The sequence below is a fragment of the Podarcis vaucheri genome (assembly GCF_965113315.1).
Source record: "Podarcis vaucheri genome assembly, chromosome: 4".
In the NCBI taxonomy this organism is placed as follows: Eukaryota; Metazoa; Chordata; class Lepidosauria; order Squamata; family Lacertidae; genus Podarcis; species Podarcis vaucheri.
The window spans coordinates 67,349,212-67,364,872 of NC_138762.1; the positions used below are offsets into that span (position 1 = coordinate 67,349,212).

Consider the following 15,661-nt stretch of genomic DNA (forward strand, 5'->3'; position numbering starts at 1 on the left):
TCACATTACAGTATTTTGTTTGAAGTTGACCTTGCTTGAGCTGAATAGCTACAAAGGGAACATCAGGATCTTTACACTGTCTGGCCACCAATACCTTTGGCTTCTTTTCTTTTGCCTAGTGAGCAGTTAAGTTCTGTTAAACACCTTACACAAATCCAGAGTGGAGCCCCTAAGACAGTTGGATGGCGCCTTATACGCCTCCTTCCGGCAACTCCTGCTGCCAAGTTGTTGCCAAACGTTTTCCTTTGGACCAGACCGGCGAGGCCAGGAGGGAAGTCTTGTGGTCTGGGAAGACCAGGACTTCCGTCAGGGGCGCCGACTTATAAAAAATATTGGGGGAGCCCGCGAAAGCTCATGAATAATAAATAAGCTCATGAATATGCAGATAAAGTGGCGCCGCCTCCTCGTGAGCGAATAGGGGAGAGCGTGCTGCGCCTATTAATCAGCTCTGAAGGAAATTGGGTGGAGCTTTTGCTCGGGAGGGAGGGCAGGAGGCATGCAGCCCGACCTTGTGCATTTTGGGCTGGGGGAGGGGCGGCGGTGGCGCTCTGCTGGAGGGGTGCCCAAGATTATTGGGGGGCGGAGCCCCCCCAAACAAATTTTTGAGGGGGCTCGGGCCCCCTCAGGCCCCATGGAGTCGGCGCCTATGACTTCCGTACTCGCTACCCAGGCTTGTGCCCAAAGGAAATCACTTTGGTGCTGCTAACACAGCCACTTCAGCCCATAGGCACACTCCATTGTCTCTCGAGATAAACAGATGCCAACAACTCTGGGACCTTATGATGAATGGCAGTTAATAACTCAAATTGATGATGATCATATAAATATTCTGAAGAAGGTAGAATCTACAGTTCTGTGTACAGTCATACCTCGTGTTGCGTTTGCTTCATGATACGTTTTTTTCAGGTTGTGTCCCGCGGCAACCCGGAAGTGCCGGAAAGCATTACTTCTGGATTTCTCTGCATGCGCAGATGCGCAAAATGACGTAATGCGCAGATGCGGCACGTGCAGATGCAGGTTGCATTCTGCTTGTGTTGCGAATGGGACTCCGGAACGGATCCCGTTCGCAACCAGAAGTACCACTGTAGAAGCATAAGGATCTATGGACGATGTATGCAACCTAGATTATCTAGGTTATAAGAGGTTTTTCTAATTGGGTTTTATAAACAAGGATCATGGGACTAATGCATAATACAAATAAATAGACCAAGTCTTCTTATCTCATTTGTATGTCACAAAAATAGCATAATAAATTTGCAGTAATATCTGCACCATATGGTTCATAGTCCGTGTATAAGTTATTGGTAAGGTTATTAGAGTTTTAAGTTGGTGTCTGTGTTTCAGCTTTTTATTAACGTTTTGTTAGCTCCTGTTTCTAAAGCCACTCTCAATGTTTGCCATTTGGGACTGGCTGAAACTTAATACTTGATAATTTAATTGCTGTTTGAACTGGTAGCTTGCACGTGACATCACAATTTTTCCTGAAGTAGCATAGGCTTGAAAACATTCTGTTGGTGCTCTTGGCAGAAGACATGCATGTTAATGTTGGTAGATCATGTCTCTCTCATTCCCATTGCTCCTTAGTATTAAAATATTCAGTTGTTTACATAGCTTGTGATTCTGGACGTAGAAAGATCCATGGATAAGAACGGATTATCTAGTTTCTCTTATCTGAAAATACAACAAATGAACACACATTCTTGGTGAGGTACAGTGACATGTGTTATCTTCATTTTCCATGGTATCATTTATTAATCTGCTTTTTATCCCAACATTAATACATATTTTTACAGAAGAAATGTGCAATAAAAGTACAGTCATACCTCAGGTTGAGCGCTTTCAGGTTGCACTCCGCAGCAACCCAGAAGTAACGGAACGCGTTACTTCCGGGTTTCGCCGCTTGCGCATGCGCAGATGGTCAAAATGGTGGCATGCACGAAAGCGGCAAATCACGACTCACACGCACGCAGTTGCGGGTTGTGTTCACTTCAGGATGCGAACGGGGTTCCGGAACGGATCTCATTCACATCCTGAGGTACCACTGTACAGTGCATGCAATAAATTAACACCATGTAAAATAGCATTGAAATTCATCCATGGCAATGCATGCCCAAAGCAGCTGATAATGTTAGAAAATAATAATATAATAAATACATACAATAAAATTTAACTACTTACATATGCATACTTACACCTCCTCTCTTCCATCACTTGAAATTTTAAACCTTGCTTTGTTTAAACAAGTTTTACAGTAGTGCCTCGAGCAACAAACACCTCAGGTTACAAATGCTTCAGGTTGCAAACTCTGCTTACCTGGAAGAGTTACCTTGAGTGGAGAACTTTGCCCCAGGATGAGAATGGAAATTGTGTGCTGGCGGTACAGCGGCAGCAGGAGGCCCCATTAGCTAAAGTGGTGCTTCAGGTTAAGAACAGTTTCAGGTTAAGAACGGACCTCTGGAATGAATTAAGTTCATAACTAGAGGTACCACTGTATTCTCTTTTTACTCAAGGGGCATATAACAGCAAGCTGACCACAGTTTTCAGCTGGTGAAGAGGGTTCTGGCTCATGAAACCTTAATCCACAATAAATTTACTAGTATTTAAGGTGCCACAAGAGTTTTTGTGTGTGCCGCAGTAGAACATCTACCACAGCATGTGATGGTCAAGCCTACTCCTTTAGATCATCTGTCTCCTTTTTCACAGGATGAATTTGTTCAGTTGTTATAAAAGCAAGTGTGTAAAACTGCCAGAAATTTAACTGACAAACTGAAGGAAGGTTCAGGCTCGTGCAGTCATTCTGCCACAAGGCTTCTCATCAAAGGGAAAGTAGGGAGTTACATGAGGTGAAATCATTGCTTTTAATGAAGGCTTAATTGAAGCTTGATGTGGAAGGAGTGCCTGTAGCAAAGTACCTACTATGCAGACACTGAATTTGAATAACTCTGATGGAAGCTTAGTTCTTCGACAGAAATACCCAAGGGGAATTGACCTCTATAAAAAGTCAACTTTTTGTTTCAAGTTTTTTTTTTAAAAGTTCTATAGGGCAAGACTGCTAATCCTACCACAGCCACTGCAATACAAGTAAATGGTAACTCTTGGATGTTTTTAATTTAGTACACAGGCAATCCCCGTTTACGGGCACTGTGCACATCAGTGGGATGTGCATAAACCTATCCGGTTCTGACTCCACCCCCCACCCCTTTGGGGTACTGAAAAGGACTATCGCATATCCGTGGTCGGACACATGCCAATCATGCACAAATGGGGAGTTCGCTGTAGTGTACTTGTCCTTTTCTCATGATAAGTATATTATAAAAACCATAGTGATCTGAGTGTAACAAAGATGCAAAACAAAACAAAATTACATCAGCAAGAAAACAAGTTCTTGATTCTGAAATAAGATGCTGCCTGCTGAAAGTGCTTTCAACAGATTTTTAAAGGGGGAAGTTGTCCAACATACATGGATAGCTATCTGATTCAGTGAGTTTGAACAATTTGTCAAATAGAAGCAAGGGTTTTATATAACGTTATACCTTATGTGATTGCATACTTCAAAGGTGACATTATATGCCATATAATATTTGTCAGTGTTTTTACATGTTGGATTATCCAGGTTGTTTTGTTTTTTATTCTGTTTTTTGTCTTGGTTTGAAATCTAGTCACTTTTGCAGTTATGCTGTTGGTAGTTTAATGAGTGGTTCTAATCTCTGTTTGAGACTTGAGGCAAAGAAGGAGGCTGGCACGTGGAGCATTGAGTATACCGCTCTACCTGCATTTCATAATAAAACAGCTAGCTTAAAATGCCTAAGGACTGCTGGCTTGCCACTAGAAATTGAATCACTATATTCACGCTGCTCCAGTAGCAAGGGCTGCCCCAAAGGAAGACCTCACAAGTTTGCAGTTCTTGCCTCTGTGAATTAGGGTTTTGGTGGAAGAATATATGATTTAAAGAAGCATTCCCAAGTCACATTGGTCTTATCTGCATAGTGTACCATAATAAACCATATTTAATGGTTTCCTGTGAACATGCTGATCTCATCTTCCTTGCTCATCCACATTAATGCACCAGAGAAACAAACCACCATCCCTGACTTAGGATTGTGTCAGAGCTGGGGATCATGGCTGTTTCATGCCAAGTAAGCCATAGGAAGTCAAGGTTTTGTTCCATTAACTATGGTTTGCTAAGCCATATAGATTGTTCCATTTAACAGTGGTTGCATCCTGCAAGGTACATGAACCTCAAATAAATCAAAAGTGGTCATTCTTTAATGTACTGAATACCTTGGAGGAAGACAGGTGCAAGACAGAATGGCTTGCAGAATAAATGGCTCTAGATCAGGGTGGTCCTACATGCTGGCCGCAGGTGGCCCTTGGTGGACAAGGGAAGGGGTGGCTGCAGGCCATGCTGTTCTGTAGTGTCCTTGCAGGGTACCTGCACAGCTGGCTACAAGAGATGGAGTCCGCGCCATGCTGCTTTGGTCACCCACTGGTGACATTGGCAGTATGGCTTCTCTGGAGCCACCTTCATTGCACCCTTTGCTGCAGCAGCCTATTGCTTACTCACTGTCCCGCTAACCTGGCAGAGAAGCTGAGCAGCACCTGTTTTGGCAGCATTGTTAACGAAAGCACATACATCTGTTTGTGTATTCAATTTTCTTTACTAAGTGAATATATTAAATATATTCATTTTATTATAGATATTCAATTAAACATACTAATTGCGTATATTAAATAATACTAACTATATTGGGGACACTTTAATTTCTGATATGGAAATTTAATTCAGCGGCTGGTTCTGTGTCAAAGTACTCTTGCGGACCACTTGGTCTGAGAGGGTGGACTGCCCTGCTGTAGATATGGAAGAATGAGAATGCCACACTCAGAGCACCTCTGAAGCTCACCTTGCACATGTTTTATGATGGCTAACGAACATTTTGGGAAATCCTGCTAAGAAAATAATTAGTCAGCCAATTAAGAAAACAAATTAGAATCAAAAGTGTTCAAGCAAGGTTGTATTTTAACTGCTACCTGTTCATACACTTTGGGGTTTTTTGTGAATTTGTGTTTAATAGTCATAATTTCTTAGATTGTTGTAACAGAGCACTTCATACACTTTCAGTTTGTTTCAGTTCACATGTTTAAAATAACAAAGCAACAACATCAAAGAAATGGGTGACTTGTTTCACACTAATTATATAGCAAGAAGTGAGGGAGAAAGCGTATTGCTTTATTTAGTAATGTATGATGACGCCTGAACTAATAAATGTGGGTGTTGGTCAGTACTTGGTTATATAAAAGAGGGAAATGATATTGAGTAAGAACCTAACACATTGTTCTAGTCCAAACTCAGCTGTCTCCCTTTACATATTAGTAGTGCATCCGTATACATGCCAAGATGAATAATTATTTTAGTAGAGGATACAATAAAAAAGTAAATAAAACCCTATGTTGAATATGCCTTTAACTGTTTGTGTCAGCCTGGTTGTTGTTTTTTGTCATTGATGGTATATTAAATTGCCAAGGTGGGTGTTTGGGTAACACTCACTTCAGAGACACTTTTTCGTAGTGATTGAAATAGAAGTCTTAAATTTCAAAACAAGATTCTAAAACACACTGCCCATGTTGTGATATGTTTCATTTATTTCTATTTATTTAAGAACATCAGTTAAGTACATTTGGCCTTCCATTAGTCTCTGAAGTCTTCTCAAGGTTAGTCCTTATCTTGCACCCTGTAAGAGATGTCAATTCAGCATTGCTGAGTAAATGCTGTGCCAGCAGATTATGAGCTTGAAAGTGTGTTTTTGAAAGCAATACAGTGGTTTGTTCTGTAGCACAGCGTTATTGAGGGTGACTAAACAGTCATGGTTTTAATTAGAGCTTTGTTTGCTTTTTGTAAGGAAAAAAACACCTCTATCTGTGAAGAGATCTTCATTGTAGGATCCATCTGGTTTTCCAATCTGAAGTACAGAACCATGAATCAAGCATTTTACCGGGTTTTAGCCATTTAGCCACTCCTGTTCAGAGTAATATGGATATAATGGATATTGGGGGGGAACCCTCTCTCATTTTAATCACCAATAATTGTTGTAATGTCAGCAAGTATTGATATTGATTCTGCATTCTGCTGAATGTGCAATTTATTAAATAAATACTTTTGTATCCCACATTTCGGAAAATTTCTCACAAGGCAACACTTTTCTAGTGTCTTCATCATGGAAGTTATATATCATGACTTATGAAAATTGTCAAGAACCTTGCTGGTGTCATTCATGACCTGGTGACCTCCAAATTGGGCTACTGCAATGTACTCTTATGTGGGTCGTCCTTTTGAGAATAGCCTGGAAGCTTCAGCTGGTACAGAAATCTACTGCTTTTTTTGATCAGACTTGAACATGTTGCAGAATTCCGAAACATCTCCATTGCTCATCTTGTAAGTTTTTCTGAAAGTGCGGTTTATAGCCTTTAAAGTTCAAATCATCATGATTGTGTTGAAGAATGCCTCTTGTCTCTTCCTCACACCCCCATTCTAAGATCTACTGACAATTCTCAGCTCTTTCTGGGAGCTGAGATGACATGCTAGAACAAGGATGGAGAACCTGCAGTCCAGTAACATCTGCTAGGCCATAGGTTCTCTGTCCCTGTGCTACAAGGATCAAAGCCTTTTCGGTGGTGGCTCTGCAACTATGGATTACAGTCCTTCAGCATATCTGTGTTCTTCCTTGGTCTTGTTTTAGAAAAAAGCAAAAACATGTTTTTCCAGACATCTGGGATTTAACTGGAAATGTGTGCTTTTCTGTGTGTGTTGTTCAAAATATTTTATAACTTTGTATACGTAATGTTTTCCCGAATTGTATATAAACTGCTTTGGGAACATTTGTGTTAAAAGGTAATATAGAACTGCAATAAAAATATACTTAAACCTGTGCAGATTAATATAATCAGCAGAATTCAAAGAGATGTGTTTAGCTAATCATCCAAAACAGATAATTTAATTACAGTGGTGCCTCGCAAGATGAAATTAATTCATTCCGCGAGTTTTTTCGTCTAGCGAATTTTTCGTCTTGCGAAGCACGAAATCCCATAGGAATGCATTGAAATTCAATTAATGCGTTCCTATGGTCAAAAAAAGTCCAAACAAAGCCAAATTTGGTACAACAACAGTTTATTAACTGCTCTTTAAAGTCACACATACTGTAAAGAGCATTTCAAAAATTGAAGGAACAATAAATTAAGTTTCTAAACATGACAGAAAAACTTTTTTTAAAAAACAACAACATGGCCCAATGGTCACAGAAAATCATAAAAATTCAAAAAAGCACACACAAGCTCCCAGATTCTTGCAAACCCCTCCTCAACTGTTCCCCCAGCCACCCACCACACAGAAATTCAAACCCAGAATTTTTTTTAAAAAAAACAGCAGAGTGGCCCAATGGTCACAGAAAATCATAAAAATTCAAAAAAAAAAAAACAACCCACACAAGCTCCCAGATTCTTGCAAACCCCTCCTCAATTGTTCCCCCAGCCACCCACCACACAGGAATTCAAATCCAGAATTTTTTTAAAAAAACAGCAGAGTGGCCCAATGGTCACAGAAAATCATAAAAATGCAGAAAAAAAACACACAAGCTTCCAGATTCTTGCAAACCCCTCCCCAACACCAAGTCCTTGAATTCCAAACACCCCAACCCAAAATCCCAAAACCCCCAAAAGAGTTTTAAAAGTTTAAAAGAAGTTTTGGAAAAGCTTCAAAAATCACCAAAAACCTCAAAAAAGGCTACCACACCGCGTTCTATGAGTTGCGCCTCGAAGTCAAGTTGCAACTGTATTAACGGTGTTAAGAAAAAGGAAACAAACTTGCAAGAAGTTTTCGTTTTTCGTCTTGCGAAGCAAGCCCATAGGGAAATTCATCTTGCGAAGCAGCTCAAAAAACGGAAAACCCTTTCGTCTAGCGAGTTTTCTGTCTGGCGAGGCATTCGTCTTGCGGGGCACCACTGTACTCAAATATCAAGTTTTGTAAATCTGTTTTCACCTTCCATTAAGGATGTGGGCTTTAATAAATGGAAGCTTCCTGGTTTTGCCATGTAAATAAGGCAAAAGACTGGTCCGGTAGCTAGAAATTTTGTGAAAATGGTTATGTGGTGAGGACAAAGGGTCCTGTGAGGGCCATCAAGTGGCCATGTGGTGAAGCAAAATTGTAATAGTTAATGTTCTAAAGTTTTTGAATTTATTAAATACACTTGATAAAATGAACATTAATGGTAAAGGATTTAAAATAGCTTGATCTACCGTACTTCCAAGTAAATAAAAGGGACAATTAAACTACCTGAGGATATATTATATTATATTATATTATATTATATTATATTATATTATATTATATTATATTATATTATATTATATTTTATATTATATTATAAAATTGTAAGACTGTTATCATGCTGCAGCCTGTTATAGGCTGCTTTTGGATGATTTTAGGCACATGAGTGAGATACAAGTTTAGAAAAAGAATAGTATGTATGAAAAAATATATATTGCATTAACAACTCTGATTTTCCTATAGTTAACAGATGGGAATGATAGAAGAGGGAATTCAGATGTTAAAGTTAGCATCACTGGTCCACAGAAAACAGTTGTAGGTACCTCCTGTGCTGTGAAAAACAACTTTTCCTATGATAGAAATGAATGATGAAGTTATCTTCTATTTCTAGCACTCAGATCTTATACAGCCCTCATTCTGTAGTTGCTTTGCTTAGCTCTAGTTTACTCTCGCTAGTGTGATCCAGCCTACAGCAAATTGCTTTTGATTCTTACCACAGTTTCATTAGGAGTTATAAGAGGTCTGACTTCGTATAACTCTTTGGGTGCAGATCTTGGACTAGTAACTATTTTGCACTGTATAAAAATTAAGATTTAAATAATACAAATGGAATGTTCCATTCCATTAACAGTTTCAAGAAAATATACATGACTTGGTCAAAATGTACATTTATTGATTTTTCAATTGGATATTTTAATTCTTAAACCTGTATGATCCTCTGATGTAGCAAGACTATTGTATTAGCTTTTTGTGTTCATATATTATGGAAATTCAAGAATGAGAAAGTTTGATAGTAACACATAATTTGCTTAAACAAAAAATATATATACAGGGGGATTTATTTATTTTTAAACTGAGTAGCTTGTCACAACAGATGCAACAGAGCATTGCGAACTCTGCATTTGAAAGCTCTTGCAGTTAAATTTAATAACTACTTTAGGGGTGTTTTTTTTAGTTTCTGTGAACACATATTACTTATCTTGAATTTCCAGAAAAATAAGTACACTCAAATTGCCATCTCTACCATGACAATCATTGTGCCTGTTATTATGTTTATTAACAGGGTTAACATAGTGTGAGTTGCCCACAGTGTAATTTTATTTTGCTGCTATCGCAAGTGGCCAAAAATAATACCATTGCATATGATAGTAATAGTACCCAAATGGACCAGAATCTACAAATATGGGCAAGAGCATTTTTAAAATCTAATCTGATGAAAAACCCCATTCTGTAAAAATATGAGGCTCTCAAAAATCCAGCACAGCCAGTCCTAACACCCTCCACTGCTTCTGAGCTGTTAGCTGAGGAGGAAGCCAGAGGTTTCCCTCTGCAGTTTTACTGGATCTTGAAAACACCTGAAGCACTTTCAAAGCTGTGCAACTTCACGATGCCTTCAGGCAGTCAAGATGTGCAGACCTCTGAATATGGCGCTTTGGCATATTTGTGGTGGTTGGATAAGTAGCTTGGCACAATATAAACCAAAGGAGTTTCAGAAATTCAGTATTGTAGAAACCCCAAACATAAGTAATTGTCACATAGTCCTATGAATACAATTCTATGATTCTATGTTTTCTTAGAAAAATCCAAGTGTTTTCAGTGGACCTAGTAAGTGGGACTTACAATTATAATCTTAAACTGACAGAAGGTATGTTTGTTTGTATGTAAGTACAGTGGTACCTCGGGTTACAGACGCTTCAGGTTACAGACTCCACTAACCCAGAAATAGTGCTTCAGGTTAAGAACTTTGCTTCAGGATGAGAACAGAAATCGTGCTCCGGCGGCGTGGCGGCAGCAGGAGGCCCCATTAGCTAAAGTGGTGCTTCAGGTTAAGAACAGTTTCAGGTTAAGAACACCCCTCCGGAATGAATTAAGTACTTAACCTGAGGTACCACTGTATTTTTAGTCACTGTTTATGTATTTATTTGCTCAGCATTCAAAATTAGCCAGGCACCAGTCACATTTTGCAGCAGGCAGCCAGCCTTTTGCAACTGGATGGAGATGTCCAGATGCCACCCTTGACGTCTAGCATCTCCATTTGCCTGGCTGCAGTCGCCTTGTCTACTGGGCACTGCAGCAGCAAAAGACACACATCTGTTGCTGCCACACTACCCTGCAAACCACCGGATTTGCCTGGCAGCAATCAATCAGTCAATCAATCAATAGCTGCTGATGAATCAGGTTTCTGCAGGGTAGCACGATAGCAAAAGACGTGTCTTTTGCTGCAGCGCTACCCTGCAAACCACCTGATAAGCCTGGCAGCATGTGTGTATGTGTATATATTATTGCTGCTGGGCTGCCTGGGCTGCTAGCGTGGCAGCAATAATAATAATAATAATGGCGCCTAGGCATTTTGTTTTGGCACCCACAACCTAGGTCCCAGAAGCCACAGGGCTCCTAGCTTTCCTATCCCAGTTTCGAAAACTATTTGCTTGGTATTATTTGCTGATGTTCTCTCTCTATATATATAATATATATGTATGTGTGTATTTTGTACATTTGGGGGAGGGGGTACATGTTTTGTGTTAACTAACCGGAGAGCTTTGTGTACTGAAAGTACAATAACAAATTAAATAATTGTCACATTAAATTTCACTACTCTACTGCATGGTAACCCTTGAGAAGGAGGTAAGATATGAGGACCTATTGTATAGAATACTACCAGCCTGCCTGCATTCATTTTTAGCTCCCCTTATTGTCTGCATGGATCTATTTTGTTAAAGTCTTTGCTTGTTTTTGTTCTCAGTTGGACAGTAATTTCCTTTTCTAAAGGGAGCTTTCTTGCATCCCACTAATAGCGTCTTGCCTCCCACTAATACCGTCTTACTCCTGGGCTGTAGCACACACACATAAACCATAGTGGTAACCTTAAAGCCATTTTTAGTGGACTCTTCCTTGACAATATTTGCCAGGAAGAAGCAAGAGAGAGATGGATAACAAATTTACATTCATTTCTGCCTAATGTAAACCTTTACTGTAATTATTCCACTAATTTTACAAAAGGGTGTTCAATACTAAATTTACTGTTAGTGTGCTAATGATACCAAGGTCAGAATGATTATGTTATATCGTGTCCTTCTTAGCTCACTTAGTGTAATAAGACTTCCTCATTAGTTCTGTTCAGCCAACCTTCAGTATTGATAGTATGACACTTATTTCCTAAGGCTTTGCCTTCAAGTATTTGGATTTCTCATGTGACCATTCTCACTAGTATTCAAAGTACTTCTACCTAAGTTTCCATATATTTATTATGCTTCACCCTGCCCCATAATTGAATGTTTCTCCCCGTCACCCCAAAACTTAGTTGTCACCCTATCAGGGTTAGGAGTAACCTGGTGGAAGAAAATGCCAGTTTCTCACTTATTCTAGTTCACTGACATTTAATTCCTCCTTCTAGTATTGACAGTGAGCTTAAATGCAGCCTGTGGGGAAGAGCAGGGAGAAAAGGGGAAAATATATATGGTGCAAAAGGAACTATTGGAGTGTAATAAGCTAAGTGCTGAAGACACATCGGGCAAGGCATGGCCAACAGGTTTTAACGTATTTGGAGCAACTGTACTGTATATTAAATCTACAACTTTGTGTTCCCCATAGGCCTAGAGCAGGCTTCCTCAACTTGGCCCTCCAGATGTTTTTGACCTACAACTCCCATGACCCCTAGCTAGCAGGACCAGTGGTCAGGGATGATGGGAATTGTAGTCTCAAAACATCTGGAGGGCCGAGGCTGAGGAAGCCTGGCCTAGAGGAAGGTGGAGCATAAAGTTTTAGATTTAATACTGTTGCTCTAGTCTAAATGCTTATGAGAGGAAGAGAGTGAAAGCTTCCACTTTATTTCTCCAAGAATAACTTAAGTTTGAAGATGCTTCGTCATCCCAAATGTTCCCAGTGGTCCTGCAGAACAGAGCTGAGGGACCTTTGTCCCTTCAGATGTTATTGGGACTCCAGTTCTCATCAGTCCCAGCCAACACAGCCAATGGTTAGTTATGATGGGAGCTGTGGTCCAGAAACTTCTGAAGGACCAAAGGTCCCCCAGCACTGGTTTAGAATGTTAAAGGATAAAAGCAGCATCCTAAATTGAGCCCAGAAATGAATAGGCAGCTAGCATAAATGGCACAGAATAAGTGTTACATGATCCAAACACCTAGTGTTCTGGCTGCTACATTCAGCATCAGTTGTAATATCCAAACTGTCTTCAAGGGCAGCCCCATGTAAGGTGTATTACAGTTATCAAACCTGGACATAACAAGCCCATGTGTAAACCGAGGGAAAGTTGAGCAAGCTGGTAACAGGCACACAGTATGGATGAATAAAATAGTATGGATGTTGCATAGTATTTTAAAGTGGATGATCCATCTGTATGGAATTAGTGTACTAAAAGAGTAGTGCTGGTTAAGCAAGCAAAAAAAATGCATCTATTCATTTATTTGATATACGCTTGACTTGTGCAGTTTGTAAATTAGTGACGGAAAGAAAATGGTTCTCCTCAGTCTTTTCACTTGTAGTAGTCTCCTATGTCTTGTTGCAGTTATTCAGCAGCTGAAAGTGTTTTATATATATCTTGACAATCTAGAGCAGACTGTCATAGCTCTGTATTTAACACAACTTCTAAAATTTGAAAGCTTAGTGACCCACAGTGATTTAATTGGTTCTTAATATAGTATGACATCGAATAAGCCAAAATCTGACAGTGGGTTTCGTATGTAGTCTTAGATACATGAAGCCTAACCTCCTAGCAGGGACTCCTGAAATGAATTGAAGTTTCAGAATATCATCTTGCTTGATTTCACCATTTGTTCGTTCATTAAGCAGACCATTCTCAGATTCTGCTAATCTGCAGTTTATATTTTCATTCATTACATTTATCCTTCATCTTTCTCCTAGCAGCCCAAGGTAGCATGCCTGTTTCTTCCCCTCCCCATCCTACCCCATTTTATCCTCGCAAAATCTCTAAGAACACAAAGTTTGACCGCTCCAAAATTGCAAGCAGACAGTAAGGAATGCTACTAAAGAATTTGAGGAGCACATTGCTGACAACATTAAGACCAACAGCAATAAGTTCTTTAAATATATAGCCGTTGCCCGTCTAGGGATGCAGTTGGACTGTTTGAGTGAGTTTTGTGAGTGTTATTCGGCATTCCCCTCCCAAAAAAGGTCAACAACTCTGGGCAATCCTCCCCAAAAGCTGAACAACTCTGGGGCATCTCACTCTATTTTCTTAAATTGGAGTCCGTAAAAGTAGGGATCATCTTATACACGGGAGCCTGTTATACACAGAAAACTACAGTATTAATTAACTACAGTATTTAGTGTTAATTCTGGAAATGTATACTCAATTCTGACTGAACTAAGCCTAATGTATATTATGCTATAGGAGGCTTAGTTTGGTCACAATCGAGGATACACTTTCAGAGTTAACACTGAATACAGTGGTACCTTGGTTTACAACCATAATCTGTTCCGGAGGTCCGTTTGTAAACCAAAACAGGTTGTAACCCAAGGCACACTGTCGGCAATGGGGCCTCCAAAAAAATAATAATAAAATTGTCTGTAATCCAAAAAAATTGGGTTGTAATCCAAAAAAAGGTTGCAAACCGGGACACAAACTTCTGGGTTTGACGTGTTTGTAATCCAAAACGTATGCAAACCAAGACGTATGCAAACCCAGGTACCACTGTACATGACTTCTGGTAAATGAGCCACCTTAGACATTAGGGGGCCATGAAAATTTATGCCCTAGACTTTCTAGTACTCATGTACTATCTGAAACCCAAGGGGCACATTAGTTGCTGGATGTGAATTCACCCCCCCCAGCTCTCCCCCCTCCCACTAAGAGTGCTCTTGTGCACAGGGCCTGCTTATGAGCTTCCTCCAGGCACCTGGCTGGACTCTGTGAGAAGAGGATTCTGGACTAGATGGGCCACTGGCCTGATCGAGCAGATTCTTCTTATGTTGATAATATTCTTTTAAAAGTGCAGGTTTCAACTTTATGTAATTCTTTAGACTAGTATTACAGTAGCTAAATTATGATTATGTTAAAAAAAAAAATCACCCGATGCCAAGCACCATTTTTTTCCTGGAGTAGATTAGTATGCTGATTGTTGTAATACTTCTGGATGACACACTTACAGTGGTACCTCGGGTTACGTACGCTTCAGGTTACATACGCTTCAGGTTACAGACTCCGCTAACCCAGAAATAGTGCTTCAGGTTAAGAACTTTGCTTCAGGATGAGAACAGAAATCGTGCTCCGGCGGCGCGGCAGCAGCAGGAGGCCCCATTAGCTAAAGTGGTGCTTCAGGTTAAGAACAGTTTCAGGTTAAGAACGGACCTCCAGAACGAATTAAATACTTAACCCGAGGTACCACTGTATAAGCATTTCCATGTGATTTGTCCCTGTAAAAATAAAGCAGATTCCTAAGTTACTGCATTGACTGAATTTCTGGTCCCAGCCCCAAAGGAAATGATGAGGTGCAAGTCTCTGCTATGGCCACATGGGGTCATCCTGAGACTACTAAATGCAAGAAATGTAGGGTTTCTACCAAGTTCCTTCATTGTTTATAATATTCAATAACCCAAGGATTATGGAAGAACAATTTGCAATCGACAGTATGTTTATATAAATGATATTATGGGTACAATTTTCTGTCTGTTTGCTTACAAGAAATTGAATTTGCATCATAACAATTAAAAACAAAACACATAGTAAGTTAATAGTATCTTAGTGGGCTTTGGAATTTTGGAGGAAGAAATGTCCAAGCTTTTAATCTTTTCCTATTTGATCCACTGTATCATGTAACTAGACTCCAGAATTTTTAAGTTGACTGTGTTTATTATGTTGAGTAAACTAGGCACACTGAAATTGAACCCTTATCTTGGTGACTTGGCTGCAGTCCTGTATACTGTTATGTAACAGTAACCCCCATTAAATTAAGTGGGATTTACATCTGAGCAGACAAGTGTAAGATATGGGCTGTTGGTAAAGCAATAACACATTCCTGTTTGCTCATGTAAAGTAATGTTCAGTTATAGAAAAATTACAATTAATTGCCAAGATGCAATTCATGTTGATTTAAAAAAAATGAGGTGGCTGATAAAGCATGTGCATAAGGTAGGGAGATGTATTTCCTTTCATTGGATGTTGTATGTTAAGAAATCTTTTATGCCTTGTCCTTAAAGAATGAGAAGAATGGGAAGGACATGTACAAATATTTTTAGTATTGTATCTTGAGGCAATCCTTGTTTAATTCAAACACTCTCTGATCGGAGGGGAAAGTGTAAGACCACAAATAGTAAAGTCAGCATTAAAATCAGAAAGCAGTGCAGATAACAGACACAAACATACAAGTG

The 15,661-nt window shown here is 39.6% G+C and overlaps 1 protein-coding gene across 9 annotated transcripts in view; it reads left to right on the top strand.

Annotated features, from left to right (window-relative positions):
- MAP7D2 (MAP7 domain containing 2) overlaps nucleotides 1-15,661 on the top strand; it is a 50,825-nt gene that overhangs the window by 6,662 nt on the left and 28,502 nt on the right. The gene's annotated exons all lie outside the window — the stretch shown is intronic.